The sequence below is a fragment of the Vulpes lagopus genome, chromosome 11, assembly GCF_018345385.1.
Source record: "Vulpes lagopus strain Blue_001 chromosome 11, ASM1834538v1, whole genome shotgun sequence".
NCBI lineage: Eukaryota > Metazoa > Chordata > Mammalia > Carnivora > Canidae > Vulpes > Vulpes lagopus.
Genome location: NC_054834.1, coordinates 29893110 through 29912211, shown reverse-complemented (window position 1 = coordinate 29912211; position 19102 = coordinate 29893110). Strand labels below are relative to the sequence as shown.

At 38.9% G+C, this 19102-nt stretch overlaps 1 long non-coding RNA gene across 1 annotated transcript; it reads left to right on the top strand.

Annotated features, from left to right (window-relative positions):
- The first annotated feature begins 10786 nt into the window (after window positions 1–10786).
- Window positions 10787–18710, top strand: LOC121501510. Its single transcript, XR_005990621.1, has 3 exons — window positions 10787–10841; window positions 16280–17219; window positions 17963–18710. It is a non-coding gene; the product is annotated as an uncharacterized LOC121501510 (long non-coding RNA).
- Window positions 18711–19102: the final 392 nt, after the last annotated feature.

Below are 19102 nucleotides of genomic sequence, written 5' to 3'. Positions count from 1 at the left end.
CTAACCAATATCGATGCATTATTTTTAACTAAAATCCATAGTCTACAATAGCATTCACTGTGTTGCACATTCTTTAGATCTTGACAAATGCATAATATGTCCATCATTCTTGAATCAGAGAGAATAGTTTCACTGCCCATCAGTCCCCTCGCTCCACCTATTTCCCCCTCCCTTTCTCCTCCAGAACCCTTAGTAGCCATTGATCTTTACTGCCACCAGAGTTGTACCTTTTCCAGAACGTTATAGAATTGGAGTCACAGGGTAAGCAGCCTTTTCAGATTGGCTTCTTTCACTTAGAAATATATTCTTAAGATTCCTTCATGTCTTTCCACTTCCTTTTAGCATCAAATACTCTCCCAGTGTATCACAGTTTGCTTATCTATTCACCGATTGAGGGGCATCTTTCATGCTTCTGAGTTTGGCAACTATGAATAAAGTTGCTATAAATAAGCATGTGTGTACGTAACTTTTCAACCCTTTGAGGTTGAAAGGAATGTGCATGTTGGATCATATGGTAAAAGTATATTTGGTTTTGTAGGAAACTGCCAAGCTGTCTTCCAAAGCGATTGTACCATGTTACATTCCCACCAGAAATGAACGAGAGTTTCTGTTGTTTCACACTCTTGTCAGCATTGGTGATTTCAATTTGGCCACCTAATAGATGTGTAGTGGTATAGCATTGTTTTAATTTGCATTTCCCTAATGATGTGTCATCTTGAACATCTTTTCATTTGCTTATTTGCCATCTGTATATCTTTGGTGAGGTGTCTATTCAGATTCTCTGCCCATTTTTAAAATTGAGTTGCTTGTTTTATTAGAGCCAAGGCAATCTTTCTTTGGAACTCGCCCTGACCATTCCAGCACTCGTGAGTCTTACCTCTCTGAACACCTGTGGCTCATATTGTCTGTAAACTAATTAGCTCTCATGGATTATGCCTCCCGTTTTTTACTTTACTTTCCATGCCTGGTACAGCCTCTCTAACTTATTGATAAGCTTCTTCAAGGAAGGAATCAGTGTTGTACATCCTCAAACCTTCCATAATACCTGCCTACACGTTCTGTACATAGTAGGTACTCAGAATTTTTTTGTTTACTAACCAAAAAGTTAATAACCTAGAAAGTAATTTGGTTAGAACCAAGACTCTTTTTGTAACCAGAACATGAAGCAACAAAGTAGAATAGATGGGGTTTCAAGATATTGTGGTAGTTACTGTTCTCAGAGGAACTTATTTCTTGGGCTTCTTTTTTTCCCTAGCCTTTTGTTGCAAAATATTTGATATGAAGGGCAAACATTCTGTGGCCATGAAATCACTGGACGTCTGTGAAAGAATTCACCTCTACTATCTAAAAATTTTATGTCCTTATTTTATGTTCTATCCTCAACTTGGAAGAAGGCAAAAACTAGACAAAAATCTTGTGCCTGACTGTATTCAAGGGCCACTAGTTTGCAGGAGTTAGGACTCCAAAAATCCAACCATCATTGAATTAACAAAATGCCTTAATTAGGCATAATATCTTGTCTTTAATAGAGACTAGTGGAGAATGGAAGATTGAAAGCAATGTTGTAGACATAAAACATTCAACTATAGTTGAGTCGAATCTTCATTCAACTATAGTCCACTCTGGGATTATACCAGGTCCAAGTAGCCAATAATTCTATTTGATCATTCAACTCACTCATTCATTCATTCATTCATTCATTCATTCTTCTTTGACTAAAAGGAGTGAAACTCAGGGTGCTTTGTGTTTAAGCCATGTATATACATGTGAAAAAATGAAAACCACCAGCATCTAACAAATGAGGCTTTGTGAGGTCACGAGGTCAGCCTCAGTCAATGAATTCCAGATGTCTGAGTATGTATTTGTAATTTCTTTGGGGGAGGAGGGATTCTGATAGTTAAGACAAGACCTGAGAGAACAGTGCTGTTAAGAGAGACGCTGCCCCAAAGACCTGTTTTCTGTGACTGGTTAATTAAGTTGTCCAGGGAGTTAATTTTATAAGAGTGGTTAATATACCCAAGCCTTTAGATAATTGGGAATTATAAAATACAGGGGTAAGGAGAGAGGGAAGGGGTAGAGAAAAACCAAAAACAAATCAAGAAATTACAAATAGTACACAATTTCTTTAAGCTTACCAGTTTGTTTCAACACGTGAAGTACACTGGTTGGCAGCTTTGGAAGGTCTCTTGTGTATGGGACGGCATCCAGAATGAATTTATGAGTTACCGTTCTGTGTACTGCACTAGCGGTGCAACTGTGGTTTTCCCATGGACGCTAAGAATCTCTGAGTTCTCCTCTGCATAGAGAGATAATAAATTGTCTCCTATCTCTGTGAAGGGTTACTGAAAAAACTCAAATATTATTTATGTCCCACTATGCTAATTTAGTAAAAGTGCATAAAAATATGAGCCATTGTCTCTACCAGCAATGGAATTTGGAATCCTATTTAGCATCAATTTGTGTATAAGGCTAAACTTAGAAATTCCTGACAAATATAAAAGTAGATGCTACTCATTTAATTTTTACTCAAGAAATTACAAATTATTTATTCAACCTTTTTTAAAAAATGCCACCCTCTCTTAATATTTTGATTGTGTTCTTATGCCAAATGAAAGAAAAATTGTAGCTATTTCTTAAATTTTTTTTTGTTTTTGTTTTATTTATTTATGATAGTCACACAGAGAGAGAGAGAGGCAGAGACACAGGCAGAGGGAGAAGCAGGCTCCATGCACCAGGAGCCCGACGTGGGATTCGATCCCGGGTCTCCAGGATCGCACCCCGGGCCAAAGGCAGGCACCAAACTGCTGCGCCACCCAGGGATCCCCAATTTTAGCTATTTCCAGGGTAATCTTGACATATTTAATTGAAAGGAAATACATTAAATGTAAAACCATTATATTTCTGGGGGGGGGGTGGCAAAATGGCACTAAAATGACTGACATATTTCACAGCCTGAAAAATAAACATATCTCAGCCACCTGAGGTGCATTGTAGTCATGCAGACATCTGCATTCTGAATTTTAATTGAGTTATCTGGATATCCAGAGTTAGGGGGATGCATTGGACCTTCATTAGGTGTTATGGAACCTCAAAATAAAATTATTTGCACTTTGTTTTTCTCATAATTAATCTCTACATGACTAATGTTGATAGTACAGAAAATGTTTTACATCGAGCATTATTTCTTCATCTAGATTTCTAAAGATGTTTCCAGATTTGCCTTCTAAATATGGTTAGGATAATCTTTGATGCCAGAAGACACACATGCCCATGTGCATGATTCAGCCTTCCCTACATTAAACAGCCCCCCGCCAAATTCAGTTGCTTACAACAACAAAGGCTTCTTTCTCACTCATATTACGTATTGGTGGCAGTGTTGCTTTTCCTCCCTGTGTCTTCTTTATTCCATAATCTGGAGTAAGAGAGGAGACCCTCTCTGCTCAAAACAGAGGGAAAGAGTAAGATGATAGGCCAAAACTCAGGAATACCTGCTCAAAGCACATCTTCTTGGGCAAAACCTGACTTCAAACCACATCACGTGGCCAAGCCTGACATCGATGGTGGGTAAACTTCTCCTCCAGGAAGGCACTCAGTCCTGTATAAGCCTCCTAAAGGAAGTAGGGAGGGAATGATCAGGAACAAGAATAGAATTCACCGCACCACCTCTCAGATTTGTTTAGAAAGATACGTATCTGTTGATATAGGAGGAATCATAATTTTCTGTGTTCCACAAAAATCTATGCAATAGTGGGGAGTGAATTATAACAGATTTCTTTTTTTTTTCCCCTCCCATCCTTTCCCCCTCTTTTTCCCTTTCTTTCTAAATGTCTAAGAACTCAGGAATTGCTCCAAATGATTCATCCTTTGTTCTGAAATCCAGGCAAGGCTGTGCCTGCCCGACTAGCCATGGCATTGAGTGAGAGACAGGAGCAGGTCATCAGTTGAAAATACATTGATCACAGAATTGCAATCCTTTGTGTTTGTAAACACAGAACCAATTCAAGGTATCAGTGGATTGATCAGAACTTCCAATGTTTATGTTTAATGTTTACAAGAATTGCCTGGGGATCTTATTACAGTAGGCTCTAGCTGAGTGGATATAGGGTGAAGCCAAGGATTCTAAACTTTCTAACAAGCTTCCAGGTGATGTGCGCTGTCAACCCCAGGGACCACCCATGGAGTAGCGGTAGACATGATAGCTCCTGAACTTCTTTCAAAGCCTGATGTTGTCTGAAGTCATTTCAATTAGCTTCCCACACCCACATGACTTGAAAAAGGTACATACAGGTTGCACATAATAGAGGGTGCTTAAACTTGTATTACATGGCTTCTTAACGCAAGGAGCAGAGTTTTACCCATCTCTGTGTCCTCATAACCAACAGGGCTGTGCCATCTGGATAACTGACACTACACAGCAGCTAGATCCACAAATGCTAGGCTTAAGTGGAGAAGGAGGGATGCAGTGCAGAATGGGATGCAAGAGCCTTTATGAATATTAAAATATACATCCCTTTAGAAGAGAGGGCCTCGTTCCCTTTATGGTCTCCTGCCCACTGGGATGGCATGGTTTTTCCCAACCCTTTACTTATACTTTAACGCATATCCTTGCCTCAGGGACTTCCTGTGATTAAGATTGATCATCTCAATCTTAGGAATGGGCTTCATTTACGAGGAAGGCAAGGCCATTCAATTCCAATTAACTGCACAGTTCTTGTGTAAAAAACAACCTTAAACTTTTAGACTATTTAAAGAAAAGCAAAAGTCCCCACCCTTACTTTTTCATAAAACAGAATTGTCCTGACAGGGTTTTCCTGTTCTTTTGAGTCAATAAGGCTCCAAGAGCTTAAAAATAGATGATGGTTTTACATTTATCATTTGAACAAACATGGGAAATTCGGAAATAGTTGCCATGGAATTCCGGGAATAATTTTTTCCATCTCCACAGTTGGCAAAGTGGTTCTTAGGGAACCATAGACTACATAAATGCACACACTGGGGATGTCTTGGCATCTAGCCTCCTAAGACATAATGTCATTTGAGGCCAATCTCACTTGGAGGGCACACTAGTGATTTCAAAAATGCTGCTAAGGAGCACAGTGATGCTTCGTAGCTCAGTGAAACTCTCTCTCCTGGGGCACTGATGGTTGTAAGACACCACCAGGACTTCATTTTCCACTCCTAACATTTCCTCCTATTCCCAGTTGTGTGTTGGTGAGAGCTAGGGAGTGGAGGGTAAAGGGATAAACCAATATAGAGAAAGGGAAGGTATGAAAAAGGCCACTGAACTATAAAATGTGTAGATCTGGGTGGTAATTTCAGGTTTAGCAGTAATTGGCTGTGTGACCTTGAGCAATTTATGCAACATGTCAGTCCTCGGTTTCCTTATCTGTGAAACAAAAGGATTGGTAAGATTTTCAGGACCTTTCCAGGTTTGCCTTCTAAAAGGAAAAACAGAAACAATACATAATTATTTCATTGATAGCCACATAGTCGGCTTTAATGTGTAAGCATATGGGTGCATAACATGTGCAGCCCATATACGTATAGAATGAGCTAAACAAGAAGGAAAATAGGAACCTGTCATGGAAAGAGACTGGGACAGGAAGTCAGAAGAATAATATCTCCTTTTTTCTTCGTTTTTAAGTTTTTATTTAAATTCCAGTTAATTAACACAGTGTAATATTAGTGTACAATAAAGTGATTCAACACACATCACCTCATGCTCATCACAAGTGTCCTCCTTAATCCCCATCTCTTGTTTCCCCCATCCCTGCCACCTCCCCTCTGGTAACCAGTAGTTTGTTCTCTATAGCTTAGAGTCTATTTCTTGCTTTGTCTCTCCCTCTCTTTTTTTTTTCTTGAATTCCATATATGAGAGAAATCACATGGTAGTTGTCTTTCTCTGACTGACTTATTTCACTTAACATTGTACTCCTTAACTCCACCCATGTCATCAGAAGAATTATTTCATTCATTCATTTACTCTTCATTCATATATCATTCATTTATTCAGAAATATTCATTGGGAGCCAATCATTTTCCAGTCATTAGACTAAGATCTGGAATAGCACAATGAAAAAGCAGACTTTCCTGCCCTTTTGGAATTGATATTCTCCAGGAGACATAGCTAACATATAAAAAAACAAACAGGGCAGCCTGGGTGGCTCAGCGGTTTAGCGCCGCCTTCAGCCCAGGGTGTGATCCTGGAGACCAAGGATCAAGTCCCACGTCAGTCTCCCTGCATGGAGCCTACTTCTCCCTCTACCTGTGTCTCTGTATCTCTCTCTCTCTTTCTCTCTTGATCTCTCTGTGTCTCTAATGAATAAATAAAATCTTTTAAAAATTTTTAAAAAAACAAAGAAACATGATAATTAAGATAGGTACAAGTGTCATAGAGCAAATGAGGTACAGAATGCTCAAATAGCAAAAGGGCTCAGTGTGTTTGAGGAAGAGCAAAGAAGCTAGGGTAGTTAGAATGCACCACTGAGCAAGGGAGAGAATGTACTAGATAAAGTTGTAGCCAAACAAGACTCCTGTCTTGCAAAGCCTTAGTGACCATAGTAAGAATTTTAGGTTTTAAGAGCATAGGAGAAGGGGTGCCTGGGTGGCTCAACTGGTTGAGCATCCAACTCTTGGTTTCAGCTCAAGTGGTGATCTCAAGATCCTGAGATCCAGTACTGCATTGGACTCCAGCTCAACGCACTTAAGATTCTCTCCCTTTTTCCCCCCATATCCCCCTTCCCAAATAAATGAGTAAATAAAATAGTTTAAAAAAAGAGCAAAGGGAAATCATTGAGTAGTTTTAGGGACAAAAGTGACATAGCTTACATCAATCTTTCTGGCTTTTGTATAGAAAAGAGAGAAGGATGTTGGATAAAGTAGAGAGAATTAGTGATGGACTTGTGGATTTTTATTTATTATTTTACAACTATTTATGGCCAATTAGAATCTTTTTTTGTGTGTGTGTTTAGATTTTCCCAAATTTGTCCTAGGGTGGCTAGTAGACGGGAGGAAACTTAAAGGTGATTCTGCGATTTTGGCACTGTTTTAAAATTCCACCAAGAGTGTCTAAGGGTTCCAGCTTCTTCACGTCTCCACCACCACTTATTACTGTGTGTGTGTGTGTATGTGTGTGTGTATGTTTGAGAATAGCCCTACTAATGGGGTAAAGTGAAAATTTCATTGTGTTTTGATTTGTATTTTTCTGCTGATTACTAATGTTGAGCAGCTTTTCATATGCTTATTGGCCATTTGTATATCTTTGGAGAAATACATATCTATTCAAGTCCTCTGTCCATCTTTTAATAAATTTAGCTGATACTCTGTTGTTAAGTTATAGGAGTTCTTTGTATATTCGGGATATGAAACCTTTATTAGATATATGATTTCCAAATATTTGACTCCCTTCTGTAGATTGCGTTTTCACTCTGTTGATTGTGTCCTTTGAGGAACAAAAGGTTTTAAGTTTGATGTAATACCTTTTGTGCATTTTTGCCTTTGCTGCCTACACTTTGGGTGTCATTTCTAAGAAATATTGCCAAATCCAATCCCATGAATCTTTTCCCTTGTTTTATTCTAGAAATTTTACAGTTTTGAGTATTATGGTTAGGTGTTTAATCTATTTTTTCATGGTGTAAAATAAGGATCTGACTTCACTTTCCATGTGGATATCTAGTTTTCTAAACACCATTTATAGAAGAAATTGTCCTTCCCTGATTAAGTAATCATAAGACCTTTATCAAAGTTTTTTTTTCTGTACTCTGCATTCTATTCCTGTCATCTGTATCAGTCTTTATGAAAGTACTACATGGTTGTGATTACTATAGCTTTGTAATAAGTTTTGAAATCAGGAAGCATAAGCCCTCTAATTTTTTTTTTCAAAATGGTTTAGGCTATTTGGGATCCTTTCAGATTCCATATCTATTTCAAGATAACATTTTTCTATTTCTGCAAAAAAAAATTGCCATTAGATTTTGATAGAGATTACACTGAATACATAGATTTGTTTGAGTAGTATCAATATCTTAACAATATTGTCTTCTCATCTATGAACATGGCATGTCTTTCCATTTATTTGTGATTTCTTTAATTTCTTTCAGCAATCTTTTATAGTTTGCAATGTAAATGACTTTCACTTCTTTGGTTAAGTTTATCCCTGAGTATTTGATTCTTTTTAATGCTATCATAAGTGAGTGTTTTCTTAATTTCCTTCCCTGATTATTCATTCTTGATGTATAGATATGTAACTGATTTATGTGTGTCGATTCTGTGTCTTACAACTCTCTTGGACTTTTTAGCTCTAACAGGTGTGTGTGTGTGTGTGTGTGTGTGTGTGTGTGTGATATCTCTAAGGTTTTCTACATATAAGGTCATGTCATCTGCAAACAAAGATAATGTTATATCTTCCTCAACAATTTGGATGGCTTTTATTTCTTTTTCTTGACTAATTACTCCAGCTAGAACTTCTAATGACATGTTGAATAAAAGTGATGAGTGATCATCCTTGTCTTATTTCGGATCTGAGCCTTTCATCATTAAGTATAATGTTAGCTTTAAGCCTTTCACATTTGGCTTTTATTATGTTGAGGTGGTTTCCTTCTATTCCTAGTTCGTTGACTATTTTTTCATGAAGGGATATTGAATGTTGTCAAGTGCTCTTTCTGCATCAGGTAAGATGATTATGTGATTTTTGTTCTTCATTCTGTTAATGTTATGTATCAAGACAACTGCTTTGGGGGTGCATGGCTGGCTCTGTTGGTTGAATATGAGACTCTTCTTGGTCTTGGGGTTGGGAGTTCAAGCCCCACGTTGAGCATGGAGCTTACTTTAAAAAAATGATTGTTGCTTTGTATGTATTTTTTTTTGCTTTGTATGTAATAATGTAATATTCTACAATTCTGCTAATTTTAAAATTATTTGTGCTGCATTTCTATGAATTGCCATGAATTTTCAGCGTACAGAGCCATATTATATGATTTTCAAATAGAAGTATTTTAACTCATCCTTTCTAATCCTTATCCTTCTGATTTTATGCTTCCATCAGATTTTATAACCTCTATAAGCTCTAGTTCTTTTTTTTTTTTTTTCTGCTCCTTGCCTACGTGGCACACCCCGCATTTGAAGTAATTCCTGTGGCACCACGTAGAGGTAGTAGGTCAAGCAAGGCTGCAGGAACTGCTCTTTCCAACTCTTGAATCCAATTCACTATGCGGCCTTGCAGTTACTCTTTTCTTCTATACCTTTCCCTCGTTTCTTCTGGTCTCCATCTGAACTCTACGAAGCCCCTCATTACCCCACACCACTACCTCCGCTCTTGTTAATCACAGGATTTTTTTGTTTCGGATTGTATTTATTTATTTGACAGAGAGGGAGTATGAGCAGGGAGGGAGGAGCAAGAGGAGAGAGAGAAGCAGGCCCCCCGCTGAGCAGGGAGCCCCACATGGGACACGATCCTGGGACCCTGGGGCCATGACCTGAGTGGAAGGCAGATGCTCAGCCAGTTGAGCCACCCATGCACCCAGAGGATTGTTTTTGAAGGCAAAGATAAGTACAGTGCTAGGAAATGTCTACAGGAGATGCTCTACATGAGCATTCAGCCATCGACACTTCACAGCACCCACCAATTCCTCTTCAGCCAGCCAGCCAATGAGTCAAAAGTCAGAGGAGGTTTATGCCTCACTGAGAATCTTAGTTTTTCTCCCTTAAGCTCTAGTTCTATAGTGAATGATAATGAAGTGGCCATCCTATCCTGATGTAGACTTCAGAGAAGAGAGTTCAGTGTTTTTCTATTAAATAGATGCCAGCTTTCAAGTAAGGTATATATCTTTTTTTATGTTGAGAAAATATTCATTGATTATTTTTATTATGTATTTTTATTGGAAACGTGAGTTAAATTTTGCAAATGCTTTTTCTTTTTTCTTTTTTTTTTTTTTTTAATTTTTTTTTGCAAATGCTTTTTCAACGTGAAAAAGAACATATGACTTTTCTCACTAGAACTAATAATAAGGTGAAATATATTAATGAACTTCCCAATATTAATCTACCTTGTATTTCTGGTAGAAAGCCTATTTTGTCCTTATACATTGTTTTCTTAATGTGCTGTTGGACAGTGTTAATATTTATTTTGGACCGCTGTGTCAATATTTATAAGCAAGATTTGTCTGTGAGTTTGAGGAAAATATTTTTTTAAATCAAGTTTTGTTATTAATGATATACTCTTTTTGTCAGAAGAATTTGGACGATTTCCTTCTTTTTCTATGCTTTTGTACAAATAGGACAGCCTGGACTTTGACATTTCCGTAGAATTCCCCTGTGAAATCCTCTTGACCTACTGTTTTTCTGAGATGTGGAAAGTGAGAAGTAACTCTTTGGTAACTTTCTCTATGGCTTCTATAAAAATCGGTCTGTTTGCTTCACCGGAATCAATTTTGCAAAGTATGTTTTCCCAAAAAAATTATCCACTTCTGCATTACATAACTCTCATCTGTCTCAATGTTTTTTCTTTCTTTCCAATTTTTTATCTTGTGTATTTGTGGGGTTTTTTTCTCTGCTACCCCTTTCCCATAAACAATGTTACCTTTCTTAATTAGATCAGCCAGTGATTGCTTATTTTATTTTTATAATCAAATATTTATTGATATGGCTATTTTCCTCTTTTATATTTCATTAATTTCCTTTTTAAAGATTTCATTTAATTACTTGAGAGAGAAAGAGAGAGAGCAAGAGAGCATGAGCTGGTTGGGGGGAGAGGAAGAGGGAGAGGGAGAAACAGGCTCTCCACTGAGCAGGGAACCAGAGACGGGGCTTGATCCAGGACCTTGGGATCTTGACCTGAGATGCAGGTAGATGCTTAACCATCTGAGTTACCCAGGCACCCCTCTACCTGATTAATTTCTGATTTTATTCTTATTTCCTCTCTTTTGCTCTCTTTGTTAACTGAATTATTCTGTTTTTTCAAATGTTGGGATGACATGTTTAATTCACATTTTCATTGTTCACATTTATTGACATATCTATCTAAGGCTATACAATTTTCCTGGTCACTGCTTTAATTGTATAAAGATACATAGATTCTGACACATAATATTTTAATGATTATTTTTTACAACATGATATTAATTGTATTTCTTCATTTGGATCTGGGTTCTTTGCATAATAATCAGATAATTTTTTGTATTATGACTACTTTGTGTAATTTATTGAATTTTTTATTGTGACTCAATATGTGGTGAATTGGTGAATTTCACAAATATCCAATGTGCAATCAGAAATAAGACTTATTCTCTGTTATCAGGGTGCATATAGATCCATCTGATTTATTGTACTGCTTGTGTCCCCTTTATCCTCACTTATTTTTTATCCACTTTACCTTTTTCAGTCTGAGCATGGCATGCCGAAGTCTCTTAATGTTTGCTCTGTCTCTTTGCATTTCCTTTGGTTTCTGTTATAGAAAGGTGGCTGATGTGCAAAAAGTTTCTATCTCATCTTTACTGTGAGTTGTGGCCTTTGCCTTTATAACGTTTTCTTCTTCGTCTTACTTCGTTTTGTCCTGAACTCTGCTTTGACAGATAGCAAAATCAAAGCCCTGCTCTCACTTTCTTTGCAAAGCCCTACACTTCACTCAACTCGATTCTTTATTTGTAGGCTTTCTGCACTACCCCGGTTTAGTCGTATCATCTATGTACTGCACAGGGTTTGTTTTGTTTTGTGAGCCCGCTTGAAAATGTGTTTTTAATATACAAATTAAGCTTATTTACATTTATTAACATGATTTATATGTTTTATTTCAGCTCTTCAATTATTTTACTGTGTTCATTATATAGTTTCACTCTTAAGTGACTTGTACTATGTGATTTCTTTTCTCTTTCCCTCTCTGTCTCTCTTTTAAATTGGGTTTTATTCTGTGTTTCTTTTGTTATTTAGGAAGGCTTGTATTCAGGACCAAGTTGTTACCTCATACTCATGCCTTTATATCATGGCCAGAGTCTCTTTTTCCCTGCTTAGACTACTCTGCCTGGCAACCTTAAATGATATTCCTTGATTTTCCCAGCCTCTTATTCCTTTCTGCTCTGCTATCCCCACTGATTTTCCCAATTAGTTGTAAATTAAAGTTTGTAAAGTTCATTGTCTTTATGCTATGTTGCAAGGCAGGATATGGGCGATTTTACTTGCTCTCTTGTTCATCTGCGTTTTTGTTTTTGAAGCTGCATGGAGGGATTCCAATTTAGGCTGTTGCCATTATCCTATGGACCTGGAAGCTTCTCATAGATTTTTATGAGAATTAAATGAGCTAATCTATGTGAAAATAAAGATCGCTGATTACCCTTTGGTGGAAAGACTTCAGTAATTTGTTTTCTTGCATTTAGAGTTAACACATTTTTTTTTTCTAACTACTGTCCATTAACCCTTTTATGTGAAGTATTTTGCCACCTTTGGCTTCCTAACATGCCTTCTGCTTTGGTATGTAAGAACTTTCTGATTTGATAGGAAGGTAGAGGAGATTGTGGGCAGGTAACATGTCAGTGGGCTTCCCTGAGGAAAGCAGGAAGAAATGATGGATCGGGAAGAGAAAGCAGCAAACAGGAGGAGAAAGTGATGAGAAAGATATAGAGGGGAAATAAATTGTTAAATTGTTAGTTCTCTTGTATTTTACTAGATTTGTCCCAGGCTATAGACAAGGCTGAGAATGGTCCAATGGTGTTCAATGCACCAGCCGCCCCAGATTAAAAATGGGAACATCAGAGATCCTTTTGAGTAATAGCTATAATTAGTTAAATTTTTCTTTGAAGAAAGCATTGCACTTGGACACAAAGGAACAACAATACATGACTTCTAGTCAATGAACTTAAAATATTTGAGACGATAAGCACTACTTTAACATTATGTTCACAAAAAACCCAAGGACCTTGAATTTTTACCATCTTCATTTTCAACATGAGAAAAAAAAACTAAGATTCAGATTCAGGGAGGCTGAGAAAATGGTTGAAAGTCAGATAATTACAAAGGGACAGAGAGGTGACTTGATTTAAAGATTCCTTTATTCAAATCCCACCCACTATAATATAAGGTGAAAAGGGGCAAGAAAAGTGGCCAAATAGACGTGTTCCAAGTGCCTAGAGAATGAGGAAGTTATTTGTGGTCAGAATGGTCTGGGAAGATATTTCAGAAAACATTGGATTTGTAGCTTCTCCTCCATGCAGAATGGCATCTGTGTCTGTAGTTCCTGTGAACCCCACCGATGCCTGGGCAGACCAGCTGTGGAAAGGGTACTTAGCTACTCCTTTGCTCTGTGATCCAATTGGAAGCAGCTTTTCTTTTTTAAAAAAGTAACCCTGATTTTGCACAGAGACCTTCAGGCAGGAGCTTCTTTTTATCAGAGGTTGTAATTAATATAATCATGGGTCCTGAGAGAGAGCTTGACTGAGAGTATAGGAATGAGGTTAACAAGATACGGATTTTCTGATCAGAAGGGCTGGTGTGTGAATTCATTTGGAGGAACAAAGAAGGTGAATGCATTGGTTCTTTGAGCCAACAAAGTATGAAGTGGTCTTGCAATGATCTATAAGCCTGTATCTATTATGAGAACAGGACATTTATAAATATCAGAGCAACAGTATATGGAAGTAGTTCTAATGGAATTGGATATGCTATTGACAGGACCTGGCTCTGGAAATGTCTCTTCAACTCCCTGGAGGTGATATTTCTATTAAGTTCCTATTTAAGATTGAGAATAAGAGAACAGAACTAAGAAATGACAAAGAAAAAAGTGGTCAGCCCAAAGCCCAAGCAGACCAAAGTAATCTCCATTGCTATATCCAGGTATGAGAAAATATCACAGAATATTAGAACAGGAAGACCTCAGGAAAATGGCTATCATTTTCATTTTATAGACAAGGAAACAGAATTGTCCCTGTTCGACCTTGGCCCCACTCTGCCCAAATAAATTGGAACTCCTGGCCTGGTGACAGAATTGAAACCAGTTTCCAAAGCTATTAAAGCTGTCCTTTCCAGGATAGCTCTTTGTAGATGATCCCAGAGTAGAAGGTGGGTGATGGAGAGGGAAAGCACAGAGTATCAGAAATGCCTACATTTGAATCTCACCTTTATTAGCTATTTTAAGCTAGATGGCTATGGGAAAATTCTGTTATCCACCTCGAGCATCAGATTTTCATCCATAACATCTTGATGGTAATCCTTACCTTGTAGAAAAAGCTAAGCAGAAAGAGTCATTAGGTCTTTCTAGAAAAAGTTACAGAAAAACTGTATTTCAATCTGTGCATCAAAGACTGGTTGATGCATTTAGAAAGGAGAGCAGTAGAAAATAGACGTATCAGACAGAGGAAATGCAGAAGCAAAGTCATGACCAAGAAAATCCAAGGCCTTAAGAGAGATAGTAGGACCCCATGGTTGAGATTTTTGTGCCAGAGTAAGATTAGACTTCATCTGGTAGTGGTAGTCGTCATAATTGGCAGCATTTACTGAATGCATGTTCTAAGAATCTTACATTTATTGTCACATTTAATCCTTGCCATAACATTGTCAGGTAGCTACTCCGGTCCTCATGGTACAGATGAGAAAACTGAGACACAGAAAGGGAAGGTTATTCGCCCAAGGTCACATAAAGAGCAAGTGCAGAATCAGAGGTGCAACACACAATGAGAAGCAAGCAAAAGATGCTCCAGCAAGGTGTGGAAGAGTCAGTTGTGTTGCATGTATGTGTGTGCATGCATGCGTGTGTGTTCACCAAGTATGGTGCTTTGTTCGGTGCCCATGTAAGCCTATATTTACACAATAAACTGAGACAGAAGTCAAACACTGTCAAAATTATCAGCACTAGAATAAAATGATTAAGTGCATATTTTTCACTGGCGAATGCCGTCCCTTCCATGTTAATCTCCGGTCAGCATCAAAGAAACACAGCCAGAAACCTATTTTATTTTCTTGAGGAAAACATCTAAATGTCACAGTTATCAGAGTTATAGCACGCCGTCATTGAAAATAACACTTCTGAAAAAAGCAAGCGATGCGATGACTTAAAGAAATGTCTCTTACATTATGTAAATGTACAATATACAAAATGGTATGTAGAGTCTACAGAGTGCTGGACCAATAGTCCTTCTCAAAACTGTCAAGGTCATCAAAAACAGGAAAAGTCTGAGAAAAATGTCACAGTCAAGAGGAGCCTAAGAAGGCATGACAAGTAGATATACTGTGAGGTCTTGTATGACATCTCAGGACAGAAAATGGCATCAAATAAAAGAACATACAATTACTTCTATGCAAACTCCTCAGCATCTGAAAGCCCCGAGTTTTCATACAATCCCTACTTAAAATGCTCTATTTTTGAAATACCCTTGTCAAAGTCTTTCAGAAAAAAAATTAGTGGTCTATGAAAAAAGATGTGCTGAATGGTTTTGATTTTCTGTTACATTTTAATGTAGAATCAGCCCCCCCCCCCCCAATGCTGTACACCATCGGTAGACAAAGCACATGTTTGGAACACTAGCTACATAGGGCACAAAGCTATTTCTTTGAAAGAAGATAATATTTGGTATTTTTCTAACTTTTTACGGTTAGGTGCTATTTAGATCTGGATTTAAGTTTGGACCATAGGGAACTGCCAGTATTTGACTGCTTTTGATCTTAAAAAAGACAACTATAACTTCATATGGTTTCATCCAGGTGCCTTTAAAGAATGGACAGCCTGGTATTTGTGTTGTTTGGGAAATCTGGCTCTGCGGCCAACCCAGAGGCTCCTAGTGAGCTGGCTCTTAATCTGAGTGGCCAGCCCTGTGGAACTATCTACATCCCTGTTCCCACTCCTTCTTCCATCCCACTCAATCCCACCTCCCACCCCAAAATCAGCACCTAACTCTGGCAATGTCTGGGGTCCAAAAGGTACTTGTTGACAACACCTAACTCATTCAGAATCTAAGACAAGGCAAAACAGGTTTTGTGGAAAATTTTTTTGAAAATTAGGAAAATCTCCAACCTTGGTGGACTCCCTAGAACCTAGTTTTTGTTGAAGGACCAGGTTCTGAGACTTGGTGTGACATTTCCTTAGTGAGCTGCAAGTTTCAGTAGAAAGCCAGAAAAGAGTGCGAATGAGGGTCTGGAAAAAATATTTGGTTTGTTAAAAGGCTCCCGCGCCCCACAGTTGACCTACATTGCAGAGTCCTTAGTAATAAGGCAGTATTTTATCCCAGCTTCCTCTCTCTCTCCCTCCCTCTCCCTTCCAAATCCTAATTTCTTTCTTTTTTCTTTTTTTTTCCTGGAGTAGCAGCCACAGAGCATGGGGTGAAAAGTCGCTGGAAGGACAAGTTGACAGATAGCATTTGGGTCGCTGGGTCACTGGAAGGCGTCGTGATCTGGGCTCAGACAGAGCGATTTCCTCGGTGATTTTAATCTTTCGTCTGTTCACACGTCATGCCACCTGGACATAATGCAGAGAAATCTGGAGGTTTAACAAACCTTTCCTCATGCCCCAAAAGCTCTCTTGGAAAAAAACAAAAAGAAAAGAAAAGAAAAGCAAGGGAGAAAGTGAAAGGAAAGAGAGAGTTAACCCTGTCCCTGCCTTCCCCTTCTGCAGTACAAAATCCAAGAGAGGGACAGGCCTGGCTGGCAATTAATAAGCTCAGGGCTTTGTGTGAGCAAGGAGGGCCTCGTCTTTATGGAGACTGTAAATAATATAACAAGCTGCCCCTTTTACTGCCTTAGACACATATAAGTGGCAGTTTTATCCTTTTTCGTTGACCCTCTGTTCAGGTTTTGATTTACTTTCAAATCTCTTGTCGTAGATTCTTGGAAAACATTTATTTTGGTGGTGGGGGTGGGGTGCAAGCTGTGGGAGAAAGGATGTAGAGACAGAGGACTATCCATGAAGGGAGATATTAATATCTGTCCCGTGACTGTGGCCAGACAGTCTGCTTTTCTTATTTCCCCATAAGGTTCTGAGCTATTTCTGACCAAGGGTGTTAAAGCTTAGAATTAATGGGTTTCAGCAAAGTAGATGCCAGTGTTCCAGAGAAATGCTTCTGCTTAACTTGTTAGAGATATGTCTCAGATCATGCTTGATAAAGCAGGAGAGTGGGGAGAGAAAAGGCAGCCACAGGATGGCCAAGAAGGTCCTTCAGGTTTCCTCCATCTGGACAAACAGTTGGAAGAAAGAAAGGCTCCAGCCCCCGACCCCGTGTTCCCCCAGAATGTTCGTCATACTACTGGTAAAGCACTTATCAAACTTTATCATGGTTATCAGCTTAAATGTCAGCAGTTGACTATAAACTCCACACGGGCAGTGACTTTATCCTTTGCATCTCCCAAAGTGCCTGAAATATGGTGGGGGGAGGGGTCTTAAATATTGGCTTGTTTATTTATCAAATGTTGTCTGAGCACCTATTGTCATCAGGTCAAGAGCCAGCCGATGAGGGTCCAATGAGAAATAAGTTCGGGCCCCGTTTCTCAAGTTGTTTATAGTCTTGCGAGGAGATAGATATACACAAATAACACACGTACTAACATATTATAGATGTTGTCTGGGTGTGCAGAAATCTGTGAGGGAATTAAGGAGGAGAGGTAGAAAGGATCAAGAAAGATGTCATGAATGAAAGAAACATTTTCAGAAGAGGTATAAGCCGAGAGCCACACAGGCCCGTTGAGTTGCTATCTCAATGGCCTTTGGGAGAAAAACTGGGGTCTGGAGGGGAGAGCAAGCAGAAGCATTAAAATGTAAGAGGGAGGTGATGCCCCAGACCTCAGGAACCCTCAAGATGCAGGGCAAGAAGGAAAGTGGATGATGATGTCCAGGTTTCTGGCACTAATGGTTGGGTAATTAATAGCACAGTTCACTCACATAGGGCAAAGGAAAGAAAGGAAGGAGGTCATGATACCAGTCACCTAGAGGCCATAATATTAGGGCAGTGCTTACTAATCCCAGTAACCAACTGAACTGTGTTTGTTTACCCAGATTATCCCAGTTGCCTTGGCTTCAAGTATATACAGCTTGTCCTGTTGCCACGAACCTTGGAACACCACCACTCACCTGTGCCAAAGTACAATGGAAACATCATAGGCAGGGAGTTTGGAAACCTGGATTGAGTTTTGGCTCTGAAACTATCTGAGTCCCAATTTACTCCCTTTTACACTGGAGATGAAAGCTGCTCCCTGCTCACCTCATTAGCTTGCTGGGAGTGTTGAATGAGATTATGCATCTGAAAGCTACACAAACATAAGAAAGGAAATATGACAGATCCACAAGCCCTCTGACCCCCAAGAATTTGGAGCAGCACCAAATTTTGGGGGGAGTGACAGAAAGCTAATAAAAATTAAAGTCGCCCACTGCCTCCAAGTCAGCAGACCTGACTCATGAAGATGAAACTTCTCTCAAGAGGATATTTGCCAAGTGATACTGCTCATAGGAAAGTATTCCATCCAATCCGCCCAGCATGGGCTCCAGATTACTGAGCTTTGGGGAGGTTCATTTATCAGAGGAAATTGCAACTGGTTTCTTGGTCTAGTGACCCTAACTTGTACAGGTGGCAGCCTTCAATCTTGGCCGAATTCCAGCTGGGATAATTCCATTTGGTTCCCCATCCAATGAGGAGCTCCTAGCTTCCAATTAGTTCCTGGCTTCCACTTCATTGGGAGCATCGTCCTTCCCTTCCTGTCTTGGAAATTGCCACCAGCAGGAGAATATATGACTACATTTTTGCGTGTGCAGAGTGGATTTTCCCTGTTTCCTAATGAGGACATTTTTCTTGTGAGACCAACCTCCAAGTAGCTTATTCTTAGAAGCTAGCCCCAAGACCTTTTCTCGCTAACCAGGTAATTTAGAGAATGATAGACCATTATAGCTGTTTGGAAAGCCATGGTCACTGACAGAGGATTACTAGTGGCTGGGCAGGTATAAAGGTATGAAGTGACTGGTGGGTTTAAGACAAGTGAAAAGGATAAAGGCTAGAGTGTGCATTGCATATCTAAACTCACACATCTTTCTAGGAAGTAAAACATTGCTCCAGGAGTTCCTTATTCTCCACAACCCTGCTAGCACCTGTTATCTCTTGTCTTTTTGATGATAGTCATTTTAACCAGTGTGAGGTGATATCTC